Source organism: Ascaphus truei, chromosome 1, assembly GCF_040206685.1.
Source record: "Ascaphus truei isolate aAscTru1 chromosome 1, aAscTru1.hap1, whole genome shotgun sequence".
NCBI classification, from domain to species: domain Eukaryota; kingdom Metazoa; phylum Chordata; class Amphibia; order Anura; family Ascaphidae; genus Ascaphus; species Ascaphus truei.
The window spans coordinates 328,186,443-328,194,974 of NC_134483.1; positions in this window are offsets into that span (position 1 = coordinate 328,186,443).

The following is an 8,532-nucleotide window of genomic DNA, read 5'->3' on the forward strand; positions in this document are numbered from 1 at the left end:
GTAAAATACCATTAAGTTTGTTCCCCCATATTAGAGTATATACGGTACCTTCTGTGAGTATACAGAGCCGTGCGGTAATACACACACGTGCAGCTCGGTTATAGCTACAGTGCCAGCATAAATGCCAGTAGGGCTCAGTAATGCTGCAGTTTACACAAAATGCTCATAGAGTATACAATCCTTTGGTTAAGTGTATACATTACCAGTTAACCACTCGAGGTACCTCCTAGCAAGCAAACCGGCACTTAGCAGTGCCTCTCACCCTCTAACCGGCATAGGAGGCGGCTACAGGACTGACGTCATGACGTCATGACGCTCACATGCCGGTTAGAGGGTGAGAGGCACTGCTAAGTGCCGGTTTGCTTGCTAGGAGGTACCTCGAGTGGTTAACTGGTAATGTATACACTTAACCAAAGGATTGTATACTCTATGAGCATTTTGTGTAAACTGCAGCATTACTGAGCCCTATTGGCATTTATGCTGGCACTGTAGCTATAACCGAGCTGCACGTGTGTGTATTACCGCACGGCTCTGTATACTCACAGAAGGTACCGTATATACTCTAATATGGGGGAACAAACTTAATGGTATTTTACCATCTGCAGGACTAATCAGCTTCCACAGCCATGATGTTGGTTTTGTGGATATGACGCTGCTGCAGTGAGGGTGTTTTGAACTGTATATATATTTTCACCCCTTCTTGTTTTGTTCCACCTTATAACAGCAGCTGATTTACGTCTGCTGTTTGCATCAAACCATCCCCTCTTTTATGTTTGTTTGTTGTCACACTGCAGTATATCTGTTGCTTTATATCGCACATTTTATTAAGGGGCTTTAACTGGATACGGACTAGATCCGTGCCCCAGAGCCAGTCATCACACTTTGTGAGCTCTTGTGCCCAATATACACTACTGTCATCACTTAGACAGTGAGTTAAACATCCATCTACTATATACCCATTATCTTCAAGAGGTATATACATGTGTAAGATCAGTCTCATGTGTATATTCGTTGCTGTACATCGCACATTTTGTTAAGGGGCTATAACTGGATACGGACTAGATCCGTGCCCCAGAGCCAGTCATCACACTTTGTGAGCTCTTGTGCCCAATATACACTACTGTCATCACTTAGACAGTGAGTTAACATCCATCTACTATATACCCATTATCTTCAAGAGGTATATACATGTGTAAGATCAGTCTCATGTGTATATTCGTTGCTGTATATCGCACATTTTATTAAGGGGCTATAACTGGATACGGACTAGATCCGTGCCCCAGAGCCAGTTATCATACTTTGTGAGCTCTTGTGCCCAATATACACTACTGTCATCACTTAGGCAGTGAGTCAACATCCATCTACTATATACCCAGATTCTTCAAGAGGTATATACATGTGTAAGATCAGTCCCATGTTACCTGTTTTATTTACACAGGCTTTTTAAACTTTTGATTGCTGCACTAGGAGGTTTACTCTCATATATGGGTTTCTTCTCTGCCATTAGTCAGTCTGGTTAGATTTTGATCAACCACCTAGTTTGCAGTTTAAGGACTAATTAATGTTGTCTGTTTTTTGTGTTTTGTTACCAATGTCAGTTGGATTTTTGGTTCTAATGTTTTGACAATTATTTTAACCAGTTGAATTAAAAGATTACATTTTAAATCATTCATCTTTACACTATCATATACAACGAGTGCTGTCAAAAAGGGTGCTTTTGTTTTCTAGTATTAATATATAACAAACCCCAATACATATAAATAACCCCCAATGCATATAAAAAAAAAAAATGCATATAAAAAAAAAACAATACATATACAAATGCCCCAATGCATATAAAAAAAACACCAATACATATAAGAAATACACCCCCCCCCTCCCCCACAATACTTACAGACTAACCTCATGGATGGTCAGGCCGGCCCCGGTGTCTGCGGGGGGGGGGGCGGCTGGCCGGCACTGCAAGTTTGGCCTCTGTCCAGGCCCTGCTGCCGGTCCTCTCGCGCCCCAGCCATGCCCTAGCTCTTTCTCAGCTGCAGACCTCTCTGCCCCATGTGCTTCTAACGCTTGCGCGCGCACTGAAAGCTGGGCCAAGCTTAATTCTGGCACGCTGACGTCAGAGAGGGCCCGTTGCGCGCCGGCATGAGAAGCTCGGCGTGGGACAGAGATAAGAAGAGGCACTCAGCGGAGGGAGAGCTGGGGCCCGGCCGCGAGAGGACTGGCAGCCGGGCCTGGCCAGTGGTTGGGCCCAACTTGCAGTGCCGGCCGGGCCCCCTGTAGCCACCAGGCCCGGGACACCTGTCCAGGCTGTCCCCCACTGTTGGCGGCCCTGACCATAATAGCTGATTTATTTAAGTGCCATTTGGACTGCTTCTTTAATAAAGTTTTCTCCTTCACTCTCCTCTTGGGTTGCCACATTTACATTTCTATAATACGGCATGCCGAAACCCAGTATGAAAGTGTGATGTCATAATGAGCGATGAATGATTTGCAAAGGTTTCGAGCTGAATATATCTCCCGCTTGACCGCTATATTCTTTGGTTTTTATCATCTCTGCTCTTGACGGGGAAACACACGAACTGAACTAACAAGTAGCGGTGGGAGAAAAAGTAACGGTTATAGGTGTGGGTGTCATGGTAATATGAGATGAACAGGTAGTGTCCTAATGTTATTACTGTATTTTAAAAATGTAGTAAGTCGACATGTATCGGAAAAGGTAACTATTGCACTCAAATAGAAATCTATTACGTTTTATGACTGATTTCTTTATAGTAATTTTAAGTTCAAGCATTTCACGGCAAGGCACTAAAATACGGGACAATTATGCGTCTCGACAGACCTTTCTGGGACAATGGGATGTCATTGAAATAAGGGACAATACCATACATATGGGACATCTGGTGACCTTAGTCTCCTCCCAATTCGGTCAGGGTCTCTCGTTCTTGTGGTTTGATTCCTCCTTCTCTATTGGTTGGGTTATTGGCACTTCTCCCTTCACTCGGACGCAACGGACAGAGGAAAAGGTCAGAATGGGGTAGCGGTCACCACACTACCATCCCACCTATTCAATGGAACCACCTCTACAACACATCACCACGGCCACAACAATAATCAACCCAATGGGATCATGTATTATGGAGGAACCATTTTCTAGTCAGATCTTTTGCTTTACTGTGTCACCGTTACCAACTAGTAGAAGATCCTCAGCGTAACCTTCTAAATGAATCTGTATTGCAAAATGCACAAATCACTGCATGTATTTATATACCGATCTGTGAGCCTATGTGTGTTTTAATACAAGGGGATGGGCGGGTTCAAATGAATGTGGTGTGTGAATTTGTGTATGCTGGGGTGCATTTTGAACACACGCCTCATAGTGTTATCCCTGTTTCACCCTCCTTACATCTGATTGCAAATTGGGTGATGGTTAGGGAGAACTAGGAGGAGTTATAGATAAGTTACAGGATGACCGTATCAGAACAGGATGTATCAATTGTTTACCCGGCACCTGTAGCAATAGTACCTGTAGCAACCTCTGGCAAGTCTGAGGTGGCATAAACTTCTCTTACGAACAAATCTGCATCGAATTTGGTGCAGCAAAAAATAAGTTTTCATATTGATTTCCGTGAAGATAGGGATAATTGAGCAATAAAGCAGCAATACCCCCCCGGAGAAGCCTTTATGAGTTTAACTCATAAAATTTTAGTGTTTTGTTCCCCGAGCATATTCTGCTCTTTTTATTTCTTGTAATAAATATCATGATTTCCTTAATCTCTAGTGCAGTGGTTTGAACCTTTTATTGTTTAAGGAAACCTCTTGTCCCCTTACACTTACACCCCCTCTCTATTGTCCCCTTACATTCTCTCCCTCTCTCTTGTCCTCTTAAACTCTCCCCCTTAGAGTCTCCCCCAGGGCCGCTGACAGATTTTTCGGGGTCCAGGACTAGTTACTTCAGCCCCCCCCCCCCCCCATGTCAGGGATATCACGATCCTCCCCATTTCAAACCAATGAGCTGTCCCCTCCATTTCACACCTCACAAGCCCCCTCTATTACCCCCCTCTTCCCATGTATTTCTCTCCCCTCCATCTCACTCCCTCTTCCTCACTCCCCCCCTCTCACTCTCCCCTCCGCCTCACATGTATTTCTCTCCCTGCGTCTCACTCTTACTCCCTCTTTTGCTCACTCTCTCCCTCAACCCCTCCCTGCTCTCACTCGCCCCCACCTTCCGTCAATTAACCCACTCTCACTCAATCCCCCCACAAAATACATAATTAAAAGACCCCCCACTCCCCCAATACATATTAAAAAGACCTTTGCTTCCCCCAATACATTTTAAACTACCCCTGCTCCCCCCAATACATATTAAAATCCCACCTCCCTCAATACATATTAAAATCCCCCGCTCCCCCCAATACATATTAAAATCCCCCACTCCCCCAATACATATTAAAATCCCCCACTCCCCCAATACATATTAAAATCCCCCACTCCCCCAATACATATTAAAATCCCCCACTCCCCCAATACATATTAAAATCCCCCACTCCCCCAATACATATTAAAATCCCCTCGCTCCCCCCAATAAATATTAAAATCCCCCAATACATATGGAAAAAAATCTACTCCCTCCCAATACATATAAAAATCCCCCACTCCCCCCTATACATATATAAAAAAAGACTTACTTTGGGGATGGTCTCAGGCTGGGTCCGGAGGCTGTGGGGGCCCGGCTGGCGCTGCAAGTTGGGCCCGACATCTGGACAGGCCCGGCGTCCGGTCGCTGCTCTCCATCAGCTGCCTGCAGGCCTCCCCCTCACGGTGTCCCACGTGCCTCCGCCATCAGCGCGCACCGGGCCTCCCTCTCATGTCGGCGCGCACTGGAAGCCACCTTACTTCCAGCACGCTGACGTCAGAGACGGCCGTCGGGCACCAGAGGTGGAAGCTCGGGACAGTGGGGGAGAAGCCTGCAGGCAGCTGATGGAGAGCTGGGGCCAGGCCGTGTCCGGCAGCTGGGACCAACTAGCAGCACCGGTCGGCCGGGCCCCCCACAGCCTCCAGGCCTGGGACACCTGTCCCTTCTGCCCCCCCTATCGGTGGCCCTGCTCCCCACACTCCCTTGCCCCCTTACACTCCCCCCTCTCTCTTGTCCCCTTACACTCTCCCCCTCTCTCTTGTTCTCTTACACCGGATTGGTGAATATAGCATGTGATGCCTTTCCTTATGATGTCATCAAAAAGGGAGGTAAGATAGCCAATCAGTTAGCATGACTCCGTCCCTTTTTTATGACGTCACAGCACTTCAAAATAGGAAAAGCATCACATGGTATATACACCAATCCGATTGGTTGGTGACCATGTGATGGCTGCCATTTAGTTTTTTGCTGAAGTGATGTCATCTTAAAGGGAGGGAAGCATACTACCGTATTGGCTGGCTTCCCTCCCTTTTTGATGACGTCACATCCTTCAAAGAAAAGGGAACATGTCATATGGTACACCAGCCAATCAATTTTTTTTTTTAGGTTTCCTATTGACTGCCAATGTGCTTATCTATGTCCCTTTCTGGGTGTAGATAAGCAATGCATTTTTGGCATATGCTTGTATTTATTTCATTGTAATGTATTGTATTTTATGGGGTTTTTTGCTTGCCCATTTATTGTTATTGTGGCAATCCATGCCAATATTTTGGGCATGTTTACCACAGTCCCAATCAATGGCTTTATTGTGAAAAGCTTGTTGAAGTGAAACTTCTTTGCTGGGACCAAATCGCTTTTTCTTGAGACGAAAGTTGGTTATGGAAGTGGTCACTGCTGGCATATGAGGCCGTTGGGCCACGCATGCGCAGAAGCTGACCTCACCATATTGCCTGCTCGCTCATGCGCAGAGGCGGCCATCGCCACGATCAAGCGAATGCGCACAGAAGCGTCTTTGACCCTTTGCGCATGAGCAGGCATTGTCTGCTCGCACATGCGCAGATGCAGTAATCGCCGCGATCAAACGCATGCACACAAGAGGGTTCTCGGGTCTTTGTGCATGCGCAGACATTGTCGCCTTGCACTTGCACAGATCCAGCCATTACCGCGATCAAGCGCATGTGGGCCTTTGAGCATGCGCAGAAGAATTCTCCAGCCGGTCTCCGGCGCGCATGCGTAGAGGCCTCTGGAGCTCGGTAGCCGTCAGCGCGTCGCACTTGGCCAGCAGCAGCAGCAACACCACCAGAGGAGAAGAGGACACAGAGTGAGACGGTTGACCACCCACACACACCCAACCACCCACACACCCAGCCTGTCAAGACACCCACTGTCACACAGACAGACACATACTGTCTCACACACACACAGACACACACACACACAGTCACACACACGTCACACAATGTCATATACACATTGCCACACATACACTGTCACACCCACACTTTCACACACCCACACACCCACACAAGGAATTCAGAATTAGTGCAAATAGCTAATACATGGGGTGTGTGCCGAGCACGCACGTTCTAAGTCAATTTTCTTTGCGTTTTAACAATGAAATTGTATTTTGATTTTTAATTAAAAACATCACCAACACAAATACAATTTATTTGACAAAACAGTCACAAAAGACAAATACGTTTCACTTAAAATGTGTGTGCTCGGCACACACTCAATGTTTTTTATTTAAATGTACAATAATGTGTTTTATTTTGTGCCATTTTTTTTAGCTTGCCCTTTCATTGACATTGTGGCAATCCATGCCCATATTGGGGGCATGGGTTACCACTGTGACAATCAATGGGTAGAGGGGGTGAGGGGTGGGGATAGTTGCCCTGGGGATGGTGGTTAGGCCTCATGACTGGGTAGTGAGGGAGGGGGGTTAACCCCTTAATTAGTATAGTGGTTACTAACCGCTACGGTGATTAAGGGGTTTATGGCCAGTAGTCAGTTTTTTTATTGTAATGTTGCTGCCCACAGAGGACAAGAAGGAAGACGAGGACAGCCTTCATCCTGGCAGGGGTAAGTAGAAGTTTAATTTACTTTATGCTGGCTGGGTACTGTTTTATTTTTAATGGGCAAATGCGCTATTATCCAGATCAAGTTCTACTTACCTCTGCCAGGATGAAAGCTACCCTCTTCTTCCTCCCCATCCTCTGTGTCCTCCGTGGGCAGCAACATTACAATAAAAAAACTACTGGCCACTAACCCTTTAATCACCTTAGCTGTTAGTTAGTGCTATAGTAATTAAGGGGTTAACCCCTCCCCCTTCCCTGCTACCCACCCGGGAGGCCTAACTACCCTCACGGGGCAACTACCCCCACACTCCACCCCCTCTACCCATTGATTTTCACTGTGGTAAACCATGAGGTTCCCGGCATGAGAGGAGTAAACAGGACAATGATTTACTCCTCTCATGCCACAACCTCAATAAATTACCTTTTAACCATTTTGCTGTCTTAGCCCATTCCTGCCATCCTCCTCACATTGGTGGATATTTTTTCTACAATCTCTTGGATTGGTTGAATTCACTCCATGAAAATGAATCTATTGCTAAGGATTCTTTACCTTCTCCATACCCTACCGATCCCTGTCCCTCAGAGGGTACTTCAAGACCTGCAGTCTCACATTACAAAATTCACCTGGGCCAAGAAAAAGACACATCAGCAAATTAATACTCAACCAGGCACATAGGGCTGGCAGTCTGTGTTTACCATGTTTGATCTCATATTCCAGAGACGCTCAATTTGGACAGCTTGTATCCTGGCATGCCGGTCCTCTGTCTAGGAGATGGGTTGAACTGGAAGCAGCATTACTCAACCCTTATGATATTGCCTAAGTACTCTGGCAGCCCAAACTTGTCAGGGGCTGAATCCAGTCCTGTCTCCTGTACATTGCACATTCGCACTTTGTGGGGGTTTGATCAGGAGAGGTTCCGCCTTGCCCAGTGAAAATTCCTTATTGAGCTCCTTGTTCTTGAACCAAAACTTTCCCCCGGGTCTCAATAAATAGTTTTTTAGGCAGTATTGGTCCAGTAAAGTGTGCAGATTGAGGGACTTGGTCTCAGAATCTGAACCCATGTTGTTTGAATCCTTGGAAGTGGAATTTATAATGGCTAGCAAGGAACTCTTTTGGTATCTGCAATTAAGAGGCTTCTTACAACAGTCAACCCCAACCGCAACCTCACAACATTTGAACAAATTTGCATGAACTCTCCTAAACAACAAAAGGTCATCTCCCTGTTTTATTGTTTTATTCCTCAATATTTCCCTCAGAAGTCAGTAAGTGTATCTCTAACTGGGAATCAGACCTTGGCAGGGAGCTTTAGTTTGGGGACTGGGGTTACATTATTGAGGCCTCCTCTCAAACATCCAATTGCACAACCACCAAAGAGAATGCTTATAAGGTTTTATTTCTGTGGTACGTAAGCCCTGTACATCTCATGAGGATGTACCAAGTTACTCTCCCATCAGTCCTAACGGTTGTGGGCAATGGTCTGACATTTTACACATGTACTTGTCTTGTCCAAAAGTGTCTCTTCTCTGGGTCAAAATACAAAG